Raw genomic sequence first — 23889 nt, forward strand, 5'->3', positions numbered from 1 at the left:
GGAGGGGGGTCGGAGAATGACGCCCCTGAACAGGTTTTTTGGGTCAGTCTTCACAGTGGAAGACACAAATAACATGCCAGTGACTGAAGGAAATAAAGATATGATAGGTGAGGACCTTGAGATGATTGTAATCACTAAGGAGGCAGTATTTGGCAAGCTAATGGGGCTAAAGGTAGACAGGTCTCCTGGCCCTGATGGGATGCATCCCAGAGTGTTAAAAGAGATGGCTAGGGAAATTGTAAACGCACTAGTGATAATTTCTCAAAATTCACTAAACTCTGGGGTGGTCCCAGAGGATTGGAAAGTAGCAAACGTGACACCACTGTTTTAAAAAGGAGGTCGGCAGAAAGCGGGTAATTATAGGCCGGTAAGCTTAACTTCGGTTGTAGGGAAAATGCTGGAATCTATCATTAAGGAGGAAATAACGGGGCACCTGGAGGGAAATTGTCCCATTGGGCAGACGCAGCATGGGTTCACAAAGGGTAGGTCGTGTCTGACTAATTTGGTAGAATTTTTTGAGGACGTTACCAGTGCAGTAGATAACGGGGAGCCAATGGATGTGGTATATCTGGATTTCCAGAAAGCTTTTGACAAGGTGCCACACAAAAGGTTGCTGCATAAACTAAAGATGCCTGGCATTAAGGGTAAAGTGGTAGCGTGGGTAGAGGATTGGTTAACTAACAGAAAGCAGAGAGTGGGGATAAATGGGTGTTTCTCTGGTTGGCAACCTGTAACTAGTGGGGTCCCTCAAGGATCAGTGTTGGGCCCGCAGTTGTTCACAATTTACATAGACGATTTAGAGTTGGGGACCAAGTGCAATGTGTCAAAGTTTGCAGACGACACTAAGATGAGTGTTAAAGCAAAACGTGCAGAGGATACCGGAAGTCTGCAGAAGGATTTGGATAGGTTAGGTGAATGGGCTAGGGTCTGGCAGATGGAATTCAATGTTGCCAAGTGTGAGGCTATCCATTTTGGGAGGAATAACAGCAGAATGGATTATTATTTAAACAGTAATATGTTAAAACATGCTGCTGTGCAGAGGGACCTGGGTGTGCTGGTGCACGAGTCGCAAAAAGTTGGTGTGCAGGTGCAACAGGTGATTAAGAAGGCTAATCGAGTTTTGTCTTTCATTGCTAGAGGGATGGAGTTCAAGACTAGGGAGGTTATGCTGCAATTGAATAGGGTGTTGGTGAGGCCGCATCTGGAGTATTGTGTTCCGTTTTGGTCTCCTTACCTGAGAAAGGACATATTGGCACTGGAGGGAGTGCAGAGGAAATTCACTAGGCTGATCCCAGAGTTGAGGGGATTAGATTATGACGAGAGGTTGAGTAGACTGGGACTGTACTCGTTGGAGTTTAGAAGGATGCGGGGGGATCTTATTGAGACATATAAAATTATGAAGGGAATAGATAGGATAGATGCGGGCAGGTTGTTTCCACTGGTCGGGGAAAGCAGAACTAGGGGGCATAGGCTCAAAATAAGGGGAGGCAGATTTAGGATGGAGTGTAGGAGGAACTTCTTCACCCAAAGGGTTGTGAATCTCTGGAATTCCTTGCCCAGTGAAGCAGTTGAGGCTCCTTCTTTAAACGTTTTTAAGAAAAAGATAGATGCCTTTCTAAAGAATAAAGGGATTCGGGGATATAGTGTACGGGCCGGAGAGTGGAGCTGAGGCCACAAAGATCAGCCATGATCTCATTAAATGGAGGAGCAGGCTTGAGGGGCCAGATGGCCTACTCCTGTTCCTAGTTCTTATGTTCTTACGTTCACAATGCCAGAAGCTTAGATAACAGCTTAGCGTCTACATTAAGCAGTGAAGTAGGATGGTGAATCTCTGAAGAAAACTGTTGATATATTTTGCATGCTTTTCAACAGAAGTTTAGCTGAGAATGCCAAAAGTCATTTCATTAAGAAATTAAATGAATTCTACAGGGAGGGCATAGGCACAAATCTTTTTGAAGACGAAGTGAAACAATTCATTTGTTTTATCAATAATGATGAGCTCTGTGCTTCGAGATCACCCGCTGATTTGAACAGACTTGTACGTGATGGTTTGCAGCAACCTTTCCAAATGTGGAAACCATTCTGAAAATATTTTTAACAATACCTGGCACAAATGCTTCCATTTAACAATCTTTGTCTGTATTGGAAAGGGTTAAAAATTATTCTCTAAGTACGTTGAGTCAGAATTACTTAATAAGTTCTGCAATGTTGATGACTGAAAGTACGTCTTTCCAAGATTTTACCGATGATGATGCATTGGTGATTGTGTAAAGAAAAAATGTAAAATAAAATCTATCTGAATTGCCATGCCAACAAGGGATGAAGCAAGAAAATCTTAAAAAGCTGTCCCTCTTCCATATTCTCTTGTTTTAATTCTGTTTTTCAAAATGGACGATTGCTGGTCTGATAAAATGGCTGCAGCTAGTCACAGGCTGGTAGTTCTAACCACCATCGCTCTTCAGACTGGCCTTCAGAAAGTCTCTGGGACAAAGAACTACACCCATATGAATTTACAACAAAGAGGAAGTAGACTTTTATTTTTGAAACTGAGTAAGATTGTGAAATATTCCGAATGGCAGTGAATGCATCATGTTGAATGGAGTATTTGTTCCTGCACTGGCTCATTCTGGCCTGCTCTGACCTGTGCTACAGTGATGTCATTGGCAGATTCATCCATCTTGTTGCTCATCAGCAAGTTCCATGTTTGCTCGCCTCAAAACTTACCCATCGTAGTAGTGACCATCTTTACTGTCATTCTGACAAGAGGTAAGCTTGGATTTCAATTCAGTAATTATTCACACGGGTGTGTTTTTACAAGTTACAAAGCAGTAAACAATTAGTGCAGATTTGTGGCTTCCTCCTTTGAGTTCTGTGGGGTGAGGATGGGTGGGGTCAGGAGAGGCGTACAGATGAGTTCTAGAACCTAACACTCTGATGGGAAGTCTTTTCCTTGGCCTCTGCTGGGGCGAGGTCGGATGCTGTTTCACTTCCCATTCCTCCAACTCGGCCAAATGTGTTCAACATGCAGAATATAAGCTGCGCTCCATCTGATCAAAGCATTTTGCAATGTTCACCCACTGTCAATTCCTTCCTTGATAAATTCTCGACATTGCATTTCAAAGTCCACTTGGCTACAAATAAAAATTGTAAAACACCTCATCAATCTCAAAACAGAACATGATAAAATTGACTTGTGTGATCATTTCTACCACTGTAAAGATCAATCTATCACAGTTTCTTATGCAACATGTTGTGTCAAATTTATGAAACTAATCAGGGGCAGGATTCTCCGATTTCCGATGCCAAAATCGCGTTCAGCGATCGGCTGGAAAATCCCTTTTTACGCCGAAATTGGGGGTGGCGCCGTTTTTCGGATGCTCCGCCGCCTCAAAAATGGCAACGGCCTCAGGATGTCACCTGAGGCCCTCCCCTGGTGCTCCGTCCCTGACGGGCCAACTTCCCGATGGCGTGGGACACGCGTCCTCTCAACTTTCGTAAACCTGGCGTGGCAGCTGTGGACTGTGTCCAGCGCCGCTACAGTCGGGGGGGGGGGGGAGGGGAGGAAGGGGAGCCGTTCCGCTGGTAGGGGGGGTTTCAGTGGGGGCTGGGGGGACTGGTAGGGGGTGATCCGGTGGTGGTGAGGGGGTTTACAGGGGGGCAGCTTTTGGCAAGCCGGGTACGCGCATGGCCGCGCCATGTTGTATGGCGCGGCCGCCTCAGGCCACCGCCGTGCGCATGCGCGGCCACGGATCCGGCCATTCTGCATCCGTATCGACAGTAGGGCTGCACGTGGAGTGGCTGCTAGCCTCCCATCGGACTGAGCATTAGTGCGGGGGCGCTGCCGACGCTTTGGTCGTAAGACCAGACGCATCCTCCGGACATAGCCGCAGAATCGGAGAATCCAGCCCTCTCTCTGCTCAGACACAAAGCTTATTTGAGATATATTTCTTATTCCAATATTTCATTTTGTTACCCTCAGATGCATTATTACTTTTTTGTTTACAACCCATGAACTTTTATGCCTTAGTAAAACCCTAAAGTACAGTCCAGCTATTTCTCCCAAATATTCATGAATTCAGCCGCTTGAAAAAGACACGAGCAGTAGCAGAACTGACCATTCCAGCTCTATTTTACTTATACATAATCATCATACTGCAGGTTTAGAGCAGCATACCACAGAATAACAACCAATTTTTTGGCATAATTTACCATCAGTTTCATTAAGGGTCTTGCTCATGTCTGCGTGAATTGCAATATAAAGAACCTGAGATGGAGATTCATTCAGGCCCATTTTTGGGCCTGAGATGGATGCTGCACGTGAACCATGCATCCCAATCAGATAGCACAAGGTCTGCCAGCCTCTTAACATTATTGTTATTTACAGAATCTCCCAATGTCTTTCAACTTGTTGCTCTTGCAAAAGCAACTCGCCCTTTAAATTGGATCAACGTCAGGCCACTTACTACATTGGGAACAGCCCAAGTGGAAGTGGAGAGGGGAGTGAAGAGACAATAGGAAGTGGATGTGGGGAGGTATGATGGGAAAATATGGCGGAGCCAGAGAAACCCTCCTGTACTTCCTGGCTATACAGAAACAATTTTTTTTAAAGCAAAAACGTAACTTTCGTTGGCTGCCACTGATTTGGTCACAGCGATTGCTTAAGTGTCCGAAACAGAACAGGTGCTGTGGTATGTAATATTGACAAATTGAATATTAGACCTTTTGTTTATGGTGACTGCCCGCAAGGCCACCAGAAAAATGGCCCAACACAACTTCGGGTTGGACAACTACCAATCTTATTTTGGGAACAAATAGCAGCCCATGCAATTGACCTGTGTTACCCTCAGAGAACAGGTGCAAAGAGATACCCTGCTGAATTTATTATATTTTGTGGGTTTTTGAAACCCTGTGGCAGCATGCTTGTTGCAGATGTCAGAAACCACAGCTTTATCATATAAGTCAGGCTGCGCCGGCAATTACTGCACACGGTTAGTTAGTCATCAGCCCATTTGTCGTATGACTTCAATCTTGGATCGAAAGGGGCCCAGAAAAAATTGAAAGTTTTTGTTCTGGAAATACAAATTCTTATTTTTAAAAGTACCTACAGGGCATCAGTGGTGAGTAGTTCTTTGGATTTGATTATTAAGCATGAAATTATGTTCAAAGTAATTAACCATGATATTACTACATGCTGCTTCTTGCTTTTTGAATATTTTAAAAATGCATTTGATCTTACAATTGTACTGTGTATTTGTAAATTAGAACAAAAGAAATGTATTCTGTCAAATAATAATTTTTAGTCCAAAGGATTCTTGAATAAATCGGTCCATAGTTTTCAAGTAGAATCACTGAATCCCTACAGTGCAGAAGGAGGCCATTTGGCCTATCGACCCTCCAAAAGAGCCCCCGAACTAGGCCCACTCACCTGCCCTATCCTCTTAACCCCACCTAATCTGCACACGCCTGGACACTAAGGGGCAATTTTATCATGGCCAATCCATCAAACATGTACATCTTTGGACTTTGGGAGGAAACCAAAGCAGCCGGAGGAAACCCACGCAGACACAGGGAGAAATGCAAACTCCAAACTGACAGTCACCCGAGGCTGGAATTGAACCCGGGTCCCTGGCGCTGTGAGGCAGCAGTGCTAACCACTGTGCCTCCCAAATATTGAAGTTTTTACATTCTTTTTGAAACCGAAATCGAAGTAGAAAAAATATTAATTAGCCTTGATTCAGAATAGAGTGTTCAATTTTGGAAACCTTACTTAAGGCAAAACTTTAAGGACATGGAGAAATTGTAGAAGAGATTCATTAAGCTGACACTGTAAAGGATACCACACCCTGTTACTTTAATTATGTTGAAGGTTACAAACCAGGACTCATTTCTTTTGAACAAAAGAAGCAGAGAGGAGGCCTGAAATCATGAGAGGTTTTGCTTAAATGCATTGGTGAAAACTATTTGAACTAATCGGTCAGTTTGTAACTCAGGAGCATAAATCTAAGATCACCGGCAAAAGAATGAAGACGGGGGTTTGGGAGGGGGGTACTTTTTAAGTGGCGGATTGTAAACAAACATAATAGCCTAAAAAGAATCCAAATGAACATGTAAACATGAAAAATCAGAGCAGGAGTAGGCCCCTCAGTCCATCAAGCCTTCTCCATTTGGATCATGGCTGATCATCCGTGTCAGCTCCACCTGCCCGAACCACCCCAAAGCCCCTTGATTCCTGTAGTATTCAAAATACCTGTTGATTTCTGAACTGAACATATCCAGTGGCTCAGCTTTCACAGCCCTTTGGGGTGAGAATGTTTAAAAGGAAAGTGGATAAATATTTGGAAAGGAAAAAAATGAAAAGTTTATGTGGAAAGGGCAGAGATTGAAGTGTTTAGCCATTTCAGAAAGCTGAAAGGTGCTCCAACAGATTCTAGTCTGTCATTTTGCCTTCATGGTGGGTTGTGTCATTTGCCTTTTCGGCTGTAACGGTGGACAATGGGCTTGTCATCTAGAACTGCAGTTCGATTAGCATGAGCTGCCAATGATTTGTCCACGATAACTCTGATGCCCACTTTGCTGTGAACTGGATCCCATTCTAATTCACGAAAGACTACATTTATGGATGGAACACAGCATTTGGTTTAGTGGTGATGATGCATCCAGTTTCTTCCACAACAGTGCAAATACTTTAGCCAGGTTGTCAATGCATGGAGCTTCCTGAAGGTGCATTAACCCTATTACTGACAATCCAACCTCCGAGTGTTCTGACTGAGGCTTACCCAATGCTTGTGGTAGTTCCAGTCAGTCTTGGAGTTCTTAGCAAATATGAAACATGCCCATAACCAAGTTACAGGATGACACCTAGGCTCAGCACTTGAGTTGTTGTGAAACATTTGACTTCAGCTCAAGTTAAAGAGGTGGAACTCAACATTCAGAGTGGTAAGATATATCTGAGTGCCAACAAGACAATGGACAGCAATTAATGGAGGTGACATGGGTCTCTCTCTCTCAGACAAAAGAGCAGCGCATTGCCTCATTTCAGAAAGGCCCACCAAATTAAATATCTATCACTAGGCAGTGGCAGGCCTTCCACAGGATCAAGAACCCCATGGGCAGTAGTCCCACTTGCTGAGAACTGCCGGTAGCTTTTAATGGCTTGGTTGTGCACTAATGAGGTGGTGGGTACTGCTGGTGCTACACCTCCTGAGGCCTAGGATAGCTTCTGGACCCAGATACATATAAGTGATGGCGGGAGGGGGGGTTCACCGGGGACGATGGGGGCCAAATACCAGGGCAGGGGGTGTGACTCTGGGCGGGCCCCCTTTTCCAATCCAGGTCATCAGTCAGGCACTGAATGTCTTTGAATGAGAACCCCGCCCCCCCCCCTCCCCCCCCCCCCCCCCCACCCCCCCCCCACCACCACCACCCCAACACTATTTCCACACCGGGAGCTCACAAATAAACACGCCAGGATTTGCTTTTTGGGCTTTCCTCATGACAAGGCACTCACCACTGAGTGAATGCCAGCAATGGTAGCTGGGTCAAAAACCTGGAACTCCCTCCCTAACAGCACTTACGCCACATGGTCTACTTACACTACATGGGGCTGCAGCAGTTCAAGGCAGCAGCTCACCACAACCTTCTCAAGGGCAATTACGGACGGACAATAAATTCTGGCCTAGCTAGAAAACTCCACCTCCCATGAATGAATAAAAAAATGATTTCCTGAAGTGGGTATTAATTTCCCACTTATGGACCTCAATCGGCAGTGGGGCAGACAGGCCGTCCATGGGCCTTCCTGCCACGGACTTCATTGGAGCAGTGGTGAGAAGGAGGTGATGTTCCCAACCACAATACTCCTGTATGCGTATTGCCAATGGGGCGGCACGGTGGCACAGTGGTTAGCATTACTGCCTCACAGCTCCAGGGTCCCAGGTTCAATTCCAGCCTCGGGTCACTGTCAGTGCGGAGTCTGCACTTCCCTCCCGTGTCTGCGTGAGTTTCCTCCGGGTGCTCTGGGTTCCTCCTACAGTCCAAAGATGTGCAGGTTAGGTGGATTGGCCATGATAAATTGCCCCTTAGTGTCCAAAAGGTTAGGTGGGATTACTGGGTTACAGGGATGGGGTGAGGTATGGGCTTAGGTGGGTGCTCTTTCCAAGGGCCGGTGCAGACCCGATGGGTCAAATGGTCTCCTTCTGCACTGTAAATTCTATGATTAAATGCCCTTCCCACCATCAAACCCGCCATGGGGGAAGGTATTAACTTCCAATGTTTCACTTTTGTCTATTTCTGTACACATGTAGACGCAATACATTTATTTTACTCACTACTTCCTATGTGGCAAAGAGTAGTGGGAAGTCAGAAGATTGGGAAGACTACAAAAACAAACAGAGGATAACAAAGAGAGAAATAAGGAAAGAGAGGATCAATTATGAAGGTAGGCTAGCCAGTAACATTAGGAATGATAGTAAAAGTTTCTTTAAATACATTAAAAACAAACAGGGGGCAAAAGTTGACATTGGGCTGCTCCAAAATGACGCTGGTAATTTTGTGATGGGAGACAAGGAAATAGCTGAGGAACTGAATAAGTACTTTGCGTCAGTCTTCACAGTAGAAGACATGAGTAATATCCCAACAATTCCGGAGAGTCAGGGGGCAGAGTTGAATATGGTAGCCATCACAAAGGAGAAAGTGCTAGAGAAACTAAGAGGTCTAAAAATTGATAAATCTCCGGGCCCAGGTGGGCTACATCCTAGAGTTCTAAAGGAGATAGCTGAAGAAATAGTGGAGGCGTTAGTTATGATCTTTCAAAAGTCACTGGAGTCAGGGAAAGTCCCAGAGGATTGGAAAATCGCTGCTGTAACCCCCTTGTTCAAGAAGGGAACAAGGAAAAAGATGGAAAATTATAGGCCAATTAGCCTAACCTCGGTTGTTGGCAAGATTCTAGAATCCATTGTTAAGGATGAGATTTCTAAATTCTTGGAAGTGCAGGGTCGGATTAGGACAAGTCAGCATGGATTTAGTAAGGGGAGGTCGTGCCTGACAAACCTGTTTGAGTTCTTTGAAGAGGTAACAAATAGGTTAGACCAAGGAGAGCCAATGGATGTTATCTATCTTGACTTCCAAAAGGCCTTTGATAATGTGCCTCACGGGAGACTGCTGAGTAAAATAAGGGCCCATGGTATTCGAGGCAAGGTACTAACATGGATTGATGATTGGCTGTCAGGCAGAAGGCAGAGAGTTGGGATAAAAGGTTCTTTTTCGGAATGGCAACCGGTGACGAGTGGTGTCCCGCAGGGTTCAGTGTTGGGGCCACAGCTGTTCTCTTTATATATTAACGATCTAGATGACGGGACTGGGGGCATTCTGGCTAAGTTTGCCGATGATACAAAGATAGGTGGAGGGGCAGGTAGTATGGAGGAGGTGGGGAGGCTGCAGAAAGATTTAGACAGTTTAGGAGAGTGGTCCAAGAAATGGCTGATGAAATTCAACGTGGGCAAGTGCGAGGTCTTGCACTTTGGAAAAAAGAATAGAGGCATGGACTATTTTCTAAACGGTGACAAAATTCATAATGCTGACGTGCAAAGGGACTTGGGAGTCCTAGTCCAGGATTCTCTAAAGGTAAACTTGCAGGTTGAGTCCGTAATTAAGAAAGCAAATGCAATGTTGTCATTTATCTCAAGAGGCTTGGAATATAAAAGCAGGGATGTACTTCTGAAGCTTTATAAAGCATTAGTTAGGCCCCATTTAGAATACTGTGAGCAATTTTGGGCCCCACACCTCAGGAAGGACATACTGGCACTGGAGCGGGTCCAGCGGAGATTCACACGGATGATCCCAGGAATGGTAGGCCTAACATACGATGAACGTCTGAGGATCCTGGGATTATATTCATTGGAGTTCAGGAGGTTGAGGGGAGATCTAATAGAAACTTACAAGATAATGAATGGCTTAGATAGGGTGGACGTAGGGAAGTTGTTTCCATTAGCAGGAGAGACTAGGAGCCGGGGCACAGCCTTAGAATAAAACGGAGTCACTTTAGAACAGAGATGAGGAGAAATTTCTTCAGCCAGAGAGTGGTGGGTCTGTGGAATTCATTGCCACAGAGGGCAGTGGAGGCCGGGACGTTGAGTGTCTTTAAGACAGAAGTTGATAAATTCTTGATTTCTCGAGGAATTAAGGGCTATGGAGAGAGAGCGGGTAAATGAAGTTGAAATCAGCCATGATTGAATGGTGGAGTGGACTCGATGGGCCGAATGGCCTGCCTTCCGCTCCTATGTCTTATGGTCTTATGGTCTTATGTAATGAAAGAAAATCTCTGTAGCTGGAACTGCAGTTACAGATGTTGGAGGATTTCTTTGACATACATTATTTTTAACCCGGTGCCTTGCAAAAGAACATCAGGCTCAATGTTAAACGAACCATCAATTCTCCATCACCAGTTTTGCACATCACCCAAGACTCTCCCTCTCGGTGTCCATCCATTTCCCTGTAGGGGTTAGTCATTGTACGGTTCCTTCTGATTGCTGGTGCAATTTTATCCTGTACTTAGCCAAAATTTCAATAGTGTACAGGGAGTGAAAAATATTTTTGTTGATTTAAAAGCTGCTGAGACAAATCGCTTCCAGACATGGACAGCCTTGGGTGCTTCTCAGAATTGAGCATGACTGAGAAAATGAAGAGAGGCTGTGCGGTGGAGGACCAGTTGTTGGAAGAGGCAACTGAAGAAGAGGCAGAATGACTCTCAGCAAGAGGCCAAGACCACAGAGGAACCTTAAGGAGCAATTTTCTTACCTTGACTCCAGCAACAACTTGTGCTGTCCACTAAAGAAGTGGTGAAGGGTGCCGTTGACTGCACTTGCATTGTGTTGTGTGCACCTGATAATGAACATTTCCAGAACAGAAAAGGGATGACAGTCTCTCAATTTGCAGAAGAGCAACTGAAGGCAGTCCACCATGTAGATGAATGCCCATTAAACTGGCAGATCACCACTCCTTCATTCTGAGGCAGTCGTCTGTACTTAAACCCCCACGACAAGTCAAAAGCTGATTATTGGGTGAAAAGGGGTATGACATGGTTCATGACTTCAGTCTGAAACCCACACAGACATCCAGAAGTGTCTTGCAACGGCAGCCGTGCTGCTATAAGAGGTTTTATGGAGCACACCATCTGCATTGTCAAGCAATGCTTCTGCTGACTGGACCACGCTGGAGGAGCCCTGCAGTACCCAGCTGAATAGGAATGAAGTTTAGTGGCAGCATCCTGCACAATCCGGCTATTGTGAGGCAATGGTCCTTGCCAGCATTAATCAGCTAAGAAGCCAAGGAGCAGGACCATAAGGAAGAAAAGGAGGAGGCGAAAGATTGCATCAGGAAGTGGAGGAACAGGAAGAGGAGGGTACAACATAGGCCTCTGCTTTGTAACCTGAGGCTTGACAGGGTAAATGTTCAGAGGATGTTTCCTTTCCTGGAGCATCTAGGGCCAGTGAGCATAGTCTCAGAATAAAGGGGTGCCAATTTAAGACTGAAATGAGGAGGATTTCCTACTCTGAGGGTTGTGAGTCTTTGGAACTCCTTGCCACAGAGAGCTGTGGGGGCAGAGTCCTTGGATGAGATTCAGTCACTGCATTGCACCCGGCACAGAGCCGGGCAGGACGGTTGAACCCTCAGAGAGCCTCAAATTGAGATTCACGCTGAACGCCGGGCCAATTGTGGGTCACCCGACCCTCTATGCCTGGCGCAATCCAGATAATATTTAAATGAGCAATGACACCCTGGCACTCCCCTTAGCACCTGGACACCATGGCAGTGCCACCCAAGCACCCTGGCAGTGCCACATGGGCACAACCAGGGTGCATGGTTGGCACTGGCATGATTCCAGGCTGGTACTGCCAAGGGCGAGGGCCCCATGGGCGAGGGCCACCATGAAAGGGGGGTTAGGGGGTTTTGAGGGGCTGCAGAAAGGCTGGGGGGGATGAAGGGGGGGGGGGGGTGGAGTTCCTGGAAGTGGAGATGTAGGGATGGGGCAACCTTTCAAAATGCCTCGCTGATATGTGAGGAGCCGGTCCTGCTGATGGTTCAGCTCCCCAGTGTCAGAAAAATTTCAAAGTGTGGCCTCGATGGGGATAAACTCCCCGAGACACAAAAAAACAACGAAGTGTTATTGAAAAGCAGTCTCAATCTCGGCATTGCAGCGGTCACGAAAAACCCCGCCAAACACGCCCAAAACTGGACTTTGACATTTTTCTGGTGAATCGCACCACTTGTGTATATTTAAGCCTGAGATAGATAGGTTACTGTTTATTAAGAGAATCAAGGATTACAGGGAAAGGGCAAGAAGTTGACGTGAAGAATGTCGGATCAGCCAGAGTAGGCAGGCTCGAGGGGTCTAACTGCCTATTCCTGTTCCCATTTCTTATGGCCTAATCTCCCCATTCTCAACAGTTCCACAATCCGTATATCTCGCTTATCATTGACCAACACATTGCTCTCTTTTTCAACAACACAAAAATAAAAACCACCACAAACTCCATATTCCAGTCCTAATTTGTAAATTCAATCAATACATTCAGGTGAAAAAAATAAACTAATCACCCTGGCGTATTCCCTCAGTGCGCACCATTTGTGTATGTTTGCCTGTCCTAGTACTCCTACATATTACTAGTAGCTGCAGTATGGCCAGTGGAAGCCTGCTGACCTTCAATTGTGTACTCTGCATGCAATCATGAGCCAGAGTGGGCTGAGGCATCCTGGCTTCAGATTGCACCAACCTGGCCTAGCCCGAAGCAGCCAGCTAGTTGATAGAAAACAGCAAAGGCACTGGCAGAGTGGCAGAGGTCGGAGCTGAAATGTTGCCATCCTGAGCGAGGACAACAGGCTCATGCTCCGCAATGCCACGTACTCTGTGGGGGTCAATGCTCCAGCATTCTTACAAAACTAGTGGAGGATAGATTGATGGACTGTTGTGAAGTCCTGGAGGCCTCTTCAGACATTGGTATCCAGAGCGATGAGGACAACGATCTAAGCTTGTAAGGCAGTAGCTTGAGCTTTTATTGCAGCATTCAAACCTTGGATAGAAGCTTTCTATTTGCTATTGGAAACAATGAAATGTGACATTGGCCATCAGACAATCCAATTGGTTCCACAGATGTGCTGGTCAACATTAGATAGTCAACATCTTTTCCCAAAGGTAGAGGAGTCTAGAACTAGAGGGCATAGGTTTAAGGTGAGAGTGGAGAGATACAAAAGAGACCAGAGGGGGACCTTTTTCACACAGAGGGTGGTGAGCATCTGGAACGAGCTGCCAGAGGCAGTGGTTGAGGTGGGTACAATTTTTCCTTTAAAAAATAGTTAGACGTGGGCAGGGTGGGTATAGAGGGATATGGGCCAAATGTGGGCAAGTGGGACCAGCTTAGTGATAGAAACTGGACGGCATGGACAAGCTGGGCCGAAGGGCCTGTTTCCATGCTGTAAACATCTATGACTCTATGACTATGGTCCAAACTGGAAAAGATGTGCTCCAAGATCTGCACAAAGCCCTGGGCCATTGACTCATCCATAGGACTTAGCATAGAGTGCGCAATTTCTGGCAGGCTGTCCATTACACCAAATATTGCACTGTGCACAGGCTTTTTTCTCTGCCCCATTGAAGTCCTCATCCAAATCTTCTGCAGCAGAACTCATGTGTGAAATTGTCCTCAAGTAAGACATCTGTGTTATCCTTTCCCTCACCCTGGCTTCCGTTTACTTGTGCCTGGTGTTTCACCACATGCAGATCCCTTCGCTACACGAAACCACTGAAGTGCAAACAGTGTCAGTGTCTAAGATGATGCCCACGACTATCTGGGATCGAACAATGAAGTCTTTTCATTGTCTTCAGGGCGGCACTGTAGGACAGTGGTTAACACAGTTGCTTCACAGCTCCAGGGTCCCAGGTTCGATTCCCGGCTTGGGTCACAGTTTCCTCCCACAGTCCAAAGATGTGCACGTTAACAATAATAATAATAATCTTTATTGTCTATAATTGTTTACAGCCTATAATGTTTATAGGTTTACATTAACACTGCAATGAAGTTACTGTGGAAAAGCCCCTAGTCGCCACATTCCGCCGCCGTCTGTTCGGGTACACAGAGGAGAATTCGGAATGTCTAATTCACCTAACAGCACGTCTTTGGGGACTTGTGGGAGGAAACCGGAGCACCCGGAGGAAACCCACACAGACGCGGGGAGAACGTGCAGACTTGACACAGACAGTGACCCAAGCCGCAATCGAACCTGGGACCCTGGAGCTGTGAAGCAACAGTGCTACCCACTGTGCTACTGTGCTGCCCACGTTAGATGGATTGGTGGATTGACCATGTTAAATTGCCCTTAGAGGCCAAAAAATGTTAGGTGGGGTTACTGGGTAACGGGGATAGAGTAGAGGTGTGAGCTTAATTAGGGTGCCCTTTCCAAGATTCAGTGCAGGCTTGATGGGCCGAATGGTCTCCTTGTGCACTGTAAATTCTATGATTCTATGATCCTGTCCCTCCACTGACTGCCCAATTCCCGTTCTTGGGAAACTGAAATAAGAAAGAGACAATGGTTGGGTTGTGGTAAGAGCACAGAAGAAAATTATGAGGTGTGCTTACACCATCAACAGCTTCTGTCAAAAAAGAGTACCGACCCTTCCCTCTGGCAGGGTCTTCCAGTCCTGCCATCTTCTCCTGCAAAACAGAAGATGATATGTTAGTCAATGTCCTGCAATTTGTCTGGGCAATTTGTTTAAGATGCTTGTATAGCTACTGGTGTGTACATGCTGTGAGGTTGGAGGTGCAAGGTTTACAACAATGTCAAGTGTAAGGTAAAAGGTAAAGTCGCCATAGTCCCAGATGATCATAGGCTGCTTTCCCCTTGGAGGGGGAGAGCTGCCTGGTGGTGGTTTAACCTGAGGATCACCACACATCAGGCGAGGAGCAAGGTGAAATGAAATGAAAATGAAAATGAAATGAAAATCGCTTATTGTCCCAAGTAGGCTTCAAATGAAGTTACTGTGAAAAGCCCCTAGTCGCCACATTCCGGCACCTCTTCGGGGAGGCTGGTACGGGAATTAAACCGTGCTGCTGGCCTGCCTTGGTCTGCTTTAAAAGCCAGCGATTTAGCCCAGTGTGCTAAACCAGCCCCTGTTGAGAAAGCGGGACCTTCATGAATATAGGAATGAGGTAAAGCATATAAATAATAGGGGTAAATCCTGGTTGATGGTAGGTGGATGATGGGGTGTAGTGAATTAATCAGTGAAGCAGACCAGTGGTGTGGTTGAAGGTGTACTCACTTAGCTTGTCATCTTATGTTGGGCCATTAAACCTGTTCCTGTAACTTCCGGTGATGGGGGTGTGCTGAGTGGATGCCCAAAAGGCGGCGCTCCTCCTGGGAACTTGAGATTAGGCACTTTTAGTCCATAAATAGACCAATAAAACGAGTGAAAGTGCCTCATAGGAGGTACTGGATTGGTTTGGGTTTGGACCAGGGTTCACCTCGTAGGTGAAACTACTGTACAGTGCTCCCATGGCGAGCATACGGACAAACACCACCAGCTCAGATATTTCCGGCTGCACAGAGGCATGAGGCAGGAGCACCCATTATCCACCGCTGTTGTTTGCTCTGGCAATTGAGCTACTGGCCCTCAATTAAACGGGTGGCAACGCATCCAAAGGGGAGACAGAGAGCATAGAGTGAGAGACTCTATGCTACTCTACATCTCGAACCCCTGGTCAGCATGGAAGGAATGAAACTCCTGAAGGAGTTTCTGTTTGACTTTTTTATTTTATTTTTTGGCGTGGTTACATCATATTTAACATATGAAATATAAGATGCGAAAACTCAATTAGAAACACTTTAAAAAAAGTCTTCCTGCACTACCTCCAAGTTCTGGGGCCAACATTCCAGGTACTGACCTCCACCAATACTGCCTCCCACTGTCTGCCCCTGCAGACTCAGACTATCTCTCTTGCTTTCCACGAAGACCTCAAGTGCAGGTTTTGAAAACCTTGGTGACGCTCTCATGCATGGTGAGCAAATTTTCACTCTTTCACAGGACAACTTCACTTCTGAAATGACTCCTGACACTTGTAGCCACAATGTACCTCCCCATTAAGAAGCTGCCTTTGAGTAGCTTTAGCTCATCGTGATATTGGACTGCTTCCCAATACAAATGGCTAATGAAAAGCATGGTTAACGCCTGTTGCAACCAGCAATCATGCAAATCAACAATCATACAAATCAACAATCATGCAAATCAGCAGGCAACATTCATTTACTGTGCAATTAAACAAACAGGGGTGGGTTAATAGTGCACCACGTCCATTTGTGGCACCTATCCACTTAACCTCCATTTTGTTTAATTCCCTGGCAGCCTGGGTTGCCTTGTAACAAGCCATTGGGATGGAACTTTATGTGCACTTTATGAATATTCAGATTTTAGGTTTTTTAAAACCAGTTCCTTATATCCTTTGATAATTGTCCCCAGAAAATAAATGATTTTGAAATTTCCCATTAGGTGTTTATCATCTAGGAACAGAACGCATAAATGAAAGGGTGAACAATGGAGTTTAGAAATCTCCCAGTATTTCTCTGAAACTGCACTTTTGAAATTCTTCACTAAGTGAGAAATGTATTTTCATCTGATAAATCTGTTTCACATTTTAAAACCATTGTACTTTTTCACCAAGTTATATCAACAAACTTTCATCTTCCTCAGCTGACTGCAGAAGCAATTTATTAAGGCTGTGGTTTAATGAACTGAGTGTGAGCATTAACCCAGCACTAACAAAGGGTAGCTTGGCCTTCTATTTTTCTTTGAAGATCGAAGGATCTATAAAAACAGTGCCTACAGTACACATAGCTGTACATTATGCAATACGTTAGCTGGAGCTGGAGTCAGAGTGTGACTATAGCAACCAAGAACTGGAAGTACGAATTGCATTTATCAATGGTTTATCACGGTACCCTGGTCACCCTAATAACATGCTCTCGATGCAATGATTGTTTTCTCTTTGCAGTGCAGTCATTGTTACATGGATAGAATTTACCACCTTGTTGACAATTGTTACTCACAATTAGCCTTCTGGGATTTACTGTGTTCCTGTGATCCACAATCCCGAGGGCTCCCAATCTTAGCCCAGCTGTTGCACTTGTGCATTGTCAACAAAACAGAAAAACACTGGATCAGAAATAACTTCAATCCAGAGAGGCACTAGTGCCTGCTCAGGAGTGGGAAATCAACTCTCCACCCAGTCAGCTGAAATGTTGCTTGCAGCAGGTATCGCAGAGCATTAAGAGAGAGGGCAAAAATACTTATTAATTCAGTCAGCATCTGAGGACAGGTAACACTTTTTGTTGTAGTATTTTCAGAATGTTGATATGATCTTGATAACTTCATGTTAATATTGTGGTGATACACTACTGTACTTCCCTACCATTGTACATAGTTATATAATAGTTGTATGTAACGTGGCCCTGTAATCCTGTGTATGGTACTGTGTATTGTACTGTAGCTCTGTAGAGGTTCGGTCACCTGTATGTAACCTGACCTGGCCACGGAGAGCTCCGCCTTAGCCACTCCCCCGGGAGTTAAGTATAAAACCCCACTTCTGGGACCGGCCCCATTTTGTCTGGGGTCGTCTGTGTCGGGTAAGCTTCCTATGTAGTATGTTAAAGCCTGAGTTAAAGTCTCACATGTCTTTGTGGTTCTTGACACTTAGTGCATCAAATGTCTATTTTCTAAAGCTGCCAGACCTGACGTGCAATCGTGTATTTAGACCTGTCTATGATTGAAACCAAAAGCTGATCTTGCACAATTATTTTCCTCTCGCTCCTCGTGTTTTAGAAATCACTGGTGACGGTATAAAAAAAGAACATTCTACACTATTGCGGGCGGTTTCAGAGAATAACTGGAGTGGGGGTTGATAGAGCACAAATAGGAAAAGAATTAATCCCATGGCTGTTTTGGGGACATTCCTGTGGATAAATTGGCTGTGGCATTTGCCTCCAAAACAGCAGTGACTGCACTTTGAAAGTAATTATTTTTTAAAAATATAAATTTAAAGTAATTATTTATTTTTCCAATTAAGGGGCAATTTAGCGTGGCACATCTTTGGGTTGTGGGGTTGAGACCCAAGCAGACACGGGGAGAATGCGCGAACTCCACACGGACAGTGACCCGGGGCCGGGATCGAACCCGGGTCCTCGGCGCCGTGAGGCAGCAGTGCTAACCACTTTGAAAGTAATTAGTTAGCTGTAAAATGAGTGTTGGTCCTCTTGAGAACGAGAATGGAGAGCTACTAGTGGTTAACAGGAAATGGTGGATGAAAGGAACAAATATTTTGCTTCTGTCTTCAATCACTAGGTGATGAGTTCATCTCGTCAGTGCAGAAAGCGATCACGGCGGCATTTTTAAATGCCTTCCCGATCTCTCAACCCCTCTCGGACTTCCCACCGCGGCCTCCGTACTCTCCCAATGCCCCAACCTACCTGTTAGGGGGTCAATCACCCCATCTCATAAAGGCAGGGCACCCCTGGGCCCATCGCCTAGCACAGGCAACTTGGCACCTGGGCACCCGGGCACCTTAGCACTGTCAGCCTGGCATCCTGGGAGTGCCCCTGCCAGGCAGGCTGTGCCAAGGTGCCTGGGTGGCAAAGGGAGTGCCAGGGTAACGCTCTGCCCAGAGCCCGAACTTCCGGGGCTTCTGATAGACTGAGAGACCACCCCCAGTTGCCGTTATGCCTGGCCCACGTTTGTGTGGACCAGTGCTAAAGGGCACCATGGCGAGGTCTTCCAGGCGTGAGCGTTTGTCCCTGGGCCTCAGGAGCACCGGGTGCCAACATATTTAAGTGAACCTAGCTGCTCACTTAAGTATGTAAATCTGGATTTAATCCGGGGGGGGCGCGCAAATCCCGCCGTGCTGCTCTGACGCTGGGCCTTCGATTCTCCGACGACCGGAGAATCGGCGCCAATTGCGGCAGCGAGGTCGGCGTGACGCCGGTCGGGGGCCCTTGAAAGCACCCACCCCCCACCCCCCCGGCGATTCTCCGCGCTCGACGGGCCGAGTGCCTGCCGAGTTCCGGCGAGTCCTGCCGCCGTCGTTTACGTATGGTCCTACCCGGCAGGACCTCAGCGTCCTGGCTGCGGGCGGCGTCCTGGTGGGGGGGGGGGGCAGGGGGAGCCGACTCGGGGGGGGGGGGGGGGGGCGGGGGGGGGGGGCCTCCACGGTGGCCAGGCCCGTGGTCAGGGGCAACCGATCGGCGGGTGGGATCATTCCGGGGGGGTGCCTATGTTCCTCTGTGCACCATGCCGGCCGTGGTGCGCTGCTGTCCGCTGCTCCGGCGCCGTTCAACCCCCAAGGAAGGGGTGAATGCCTCAGCCTTGAGGCCCGTTGACGCCGGTGTCGCTCTCACCGGGTTGGACGCCGGCGCAACACTTGGCCCGGCCATGATCTTGGAACTCTTGCCTCAGAAGGTGGTGGAGCCGGGGTTTTTAAGACCGATGTAGATAAAGTCTTGTGAGGCAATGGAATCGAAGGTTATCGGGGTAGATGGGAATATGGAACTCAAAACACAAACAGATCAGCCATGATGTTATTGAATGGTGGAGCACACCCGAGGAGCTGAATGGCCAACTTCTGCTGCTATTTAGCATGTTCATATTTACATGACTGTCCAAAAACAATTGAATTGTATTTTGATAACCAGCTGTGTCCCCAAAAGCAAAGAGCTCAGATAAAAAGTGTTTTAGGAATCATTAAGTCATAATAACTGCCCTTATGCGATATGTTTTATCAACTGCAGACTTAATGACTTGGAAACAGCAGATTGTCTGAATTTGTATGAATGTGATGCCTTCCAGTTGCAGGGGAGACTATGGGCGGGATTTTCTGGCCGTTCTCGCCAGTGGGATCTTCTGGTGATGGTGAACCTCTGCTGTGGGCTTCCCAGAGACAGGGGGATGGTTCAGTAGGAAATCCTATTGATAGGGGGGGGGGTTCAGAATATTCCGCCACCGGCCTACAGCAAGCCACCTCCCGCCGCCGAGAAACATGTTGCATCGGCATGTAAAATCTCCACCCCCCCGGGCCCCTCATAGAGGCAATAAATAAGTTGATAATGTGATAATTCAAAGAAGATAGGAAGGCTAATTGCTGAATTAAATATATAGACACATCCAAAAATGAAAACAAACAAAATGACTTAAAAGTGCCACAAACCTTTAAAAGAGACCACACTAACACTATTACTAAAAAACAGAATATGAACTATTATCATTTCCAATGTTCATTTTCTTTACATTTAACTGGTAAACAACATATTTTTAAACTGCCGGTTGCAGTTGTAGAAAATGCAGCAACAGATGTGCATATGCGAAGATGGAAAAGATTGCTTAACGAGAAGACCAGAACCAAGTGACCACACCAAACCACATCCTCTTGTTCCTTCATACTTTAGATTTACTAAAATTAACTTGCTGAAGCCAGAGAGTATTCAGATTGAAAAACTATGACATATTTTCCCCCAAGTGTGTACTGCCATAACCCAATACTAACACAACCAAAGACATTCCGACTTGAAGACATCTACGGACACGACAGCAATAAAGTGCTTTGCTCACAGTTCGTAGCTGTTGGTAGCCTTCCAAAAATGAGCCTTGCACCTTATTTTAGTAATAGAGGTGAGATGCCAGGGTCTGTCGTGCCGTTAAAGACTGGGGCGGCACAGTAGCACAGTGGTTAGCTCAGTTACTTCACAGCTTCAGGGTCCCAGGTTCGATTCCCGGCTTAGGTCTGTCTGTGCGGAGTCTGCATGTTCTCCCCGTGTCTGCGTGGGTTTCCCCCGGGTGCTCCGGTTTCCTCCCACAGTCCAAAGATGTCCAGGTTAGATGGATTGGCCATGTTAAATTGCCCTTAATGTCCCAAAAAAAAAGGTTAGGTTGGGTTACTGCGTTAAGGGGATAGGGTGGAGGTTTGGGCTTAGGTAGGATGCCCTTTCCAAGGACCAGAGCAGACTCGATGGGCCGAATGGTGTCCTTCTGCACTGTAAATTCTATGATTCTATGACTTGCCAATGTCAGTGAGTGGATTTGGACCTGCTGCCTCACTAGAATTGGCCCTCTGTATTGTTTTGGGAGAGGCAACAGAAGAAAATGTGGCCAGTGAGTGGAAGCAAAGTTGAGGAATGTAGAACCTCACAAGAGCACTGTGGAGGTGGAAGGAGCAATCTGGCTTTTCTTGGCTCCACGGAAGGGAAAGTACAGATAATGTACCCGGCCATTTCTTTGACTGTCTCTAGCAGTCCCTTTAAAGATAGAAAATCTATTCTGAGCTTTCATAGCACACATTTCCTTCACGACTTTGGGCTGAAAGGTTTTGAACCATGTACGGATCATTATTATTTTCAGTCTAAATCAATCCAGATCAAACTCAGCTCCTGACCTCATTACAGCCTTGCTTCAAACATGGACAAAAGAGCTGAACTCCAGAGGTGAGGTGAGAGTGACTGGCCTTGATATCAAGGCAGCATTTGAGCATAAAGGAGCCCTAGTTAAATAGAGTTAATAGGGATCAGGGGGTTCCTCCACTAATTGGAGTCATACCTGCATGAAGAAAGGTGGTTATGGTTATGGTGGTTATGATTATGAAGGGCAGCATGGTAGCACAGTTGCTTCACAGCTCCAGGGTCCCAGGTTCGATTCCTTGCTGGGTCACTGTCTGCGCCAAGGCTGCACGTTCTCCCCGTGTCTGCGTGGGTTTCCTCCGGGTGTTCCGGTTTCCTCCCACAGTCCAAAGGTGTGTGGGTTAGGTGGATTGGCCATGCTAAATTACCCTTAGTGTCCATAAAGGCTAAGTAGGGGTTACGGGAATCAGGTAGATACGTGGGCTTGAGTAGGGTGCTCTTTGTAAGGGCCGGTGCAGACTCGATGGGCCCAAGGCCCTCCTTCTGCACTGTAAATTCTATGATCTATGATGATTGATGCAGATCATTTGTCTCAATCTCTGATATCACTTTGGGAGTTTCTCAGGGTAGTATCTTTCCATCCTTCCTTCCATCATACGGTCAGAAGTGGGGATGTTCGCTGATGACTGCACAATTGCACCATTCATGACTCCTCTGATACAGAAGCCATCTGTGACCATTTGCAGAAAGACCCGGACAACATTCCGGCTTGGATTGCTGAATGGCAGTAAATTTTGTGTCAAACCAAGTGCCAGGGAATGACCGCCTCCAACGAGAGAGAATCCAACCATCACCCCATGATATTCAATGGCATTACCATGGCTGAATCCACACTACCAATCTCCTGTGGGTTACCGTTGACCAGGAAATGAGTTGGACTAGCAGTATAAATACTGTGGCTCCAAGAGCAGATCAGAAGCTGGTAATTCTGTGGAGACTAGCTCACCTCCTGACTCCCCAAATCCTTCCCACCATCTACAAGGTACAAATTAGGAGTGTGATGGAATACTCTCCACATGCCTGGAAGAGTGCAGTTCCAGCAATACTCAAGACTCAACACTATCCAGGAAAAAGGAACCGCTTGATTGGCAACCCATCCACCACTTCAGCATCCATTCCTTCCACCAATGACACAGAGTAGCAGCAGTGTGTACCATCTACAAGATGCACTGCAGCAACTCACCAAGTTCCTTCAACAGCACTTTCCAAATCCATGACATCAACCTTCTAGAAGGACATGGACAGCAGATTTATGGGAACACCACCACCTGGAAGTTCCCCTCCAAGTCACACACCATCCTGACTTGGAACTATATTGTCATTCCTTCACTGTCACTGGGCCAAAATCCTGGAACTTCCTCCCTAAAATCACTGCGAGTTTACCTACAGCACATGGGCTGCAGTGGTTCAAGAAGGCAGCTCAGCACCACCTTCTCAAGGGCAAATATGGATGAACAATAAATGAAATTATAATCAAAGAAAAGATGAAGGCTCAGAATAAGAGAGCGAAAACCTGATATCAATCCCTTTTGAATTTCTAAAGCAGGCATTAGTGACTCGTTGGTCTAGGGGTATGATTCTTGCTTAGGGTATTTCAAGAAGCGCGAGGTCCCGGGTTCAAAACCCAGACGAGCCCTTTACTCCAGGTCAGACATTATAGGCAGGATTCTCCGACCCCCCGCCGGATCGGAGAGTCCCCAGGGGGCGGCGCGAATCCCGCCCCACCACCCTGACATTGGCTGCCGTATTCTCTGGTGCCATTTTTCAGGCAAGGGTGGGACTCACGCACGCCGGTCGAGGGCCGTTGACAGCGCCCCCCCCCCTCCCGGCGATTCTCTGGGCCCCGATGGGCCGAGCGACTGTCCGCTTTTGGCCAGTCCCGCCGGCGTGGGTTATGCATGGTCCCACAAGGTGGGACCTGGCAGGTAAGTCGCCGTGGGCGGTCCTCCGGGGGGGGGGGGGGGGGGGGGCGCAGGGGGATCCGACCCCGGGGGGGGCCACGGTGACCTGGCCCACCGATCGTGGCCCACCGATCTGCGGGCGGACCTGCTCTGTGAGGGCACTTCTTCCATCCGCGCCTGTAGGGCTCCACCATGGCCGGTGCAGAGAAGAGAACCCCCATGGGCATGGGGCAAAATACGAAGGCCGGTCTGCGCATGCGCGTAATCACGCCGCCGGTCCTGCGCATGCGCAAGTCCCGCAGTCCCTTCAGCGCCGGCTGGAGCAGTGCCAACCCCTCCGCCGTCCATCTAGCCCCCGTGACAGGTGAGAATTTCTCATCTTGGGGGCCCGTTGATGCCAGAGTCGATGGCTCCGGTTTTCCCGCCGGCGTGAGGACTTAGTTCCCGGAAGGGAGAATCCCGGCATATAACTTTGGCAGTTGTGGCCAACTGGTTAAGGCAATGGACCAGA

The 23889-nt window shown here is 47.0% G+C and overlaps 1 protein-coding gene across 1 annotated transcript in view; it reads left to right on the plus strand.

The window, feature by feature from the left end:
- The first annotated feature begins 4631 nt into the window (after positions 1 to 4631).
- The window catches only part of LOC140427909 (kelch-like protein 13), a 95492-nt gene continuing 76234 nt past the window's right edge, over positions 4632 to 23889 (plus strand). The window contains exon 1 of the mRNA XM_072513759.1: positions 4632 to 5117. The gene's annotated coding sequence lies outside the window, so the exon portion shown is untranslated. The remainder of the gene's footprint in view (positions 5118 to 23889) is intronic.

Source organism: Scyliorhinus torazame, chromosome 8, assembly GCF_047496885.1.
Source record: "Scyliorhinus torazame isolate Kashiwa2021f chromosome 8, sScyTor2.1, whole genome shotgun sequence".
Lineage (NCBI taxonomy): Eukaryota > Metazoa > Chordata > Chondrichthyes > Carcharhiniformes > Scyliorhinidae > Scyliorhinus > Scyliorhinus torazame.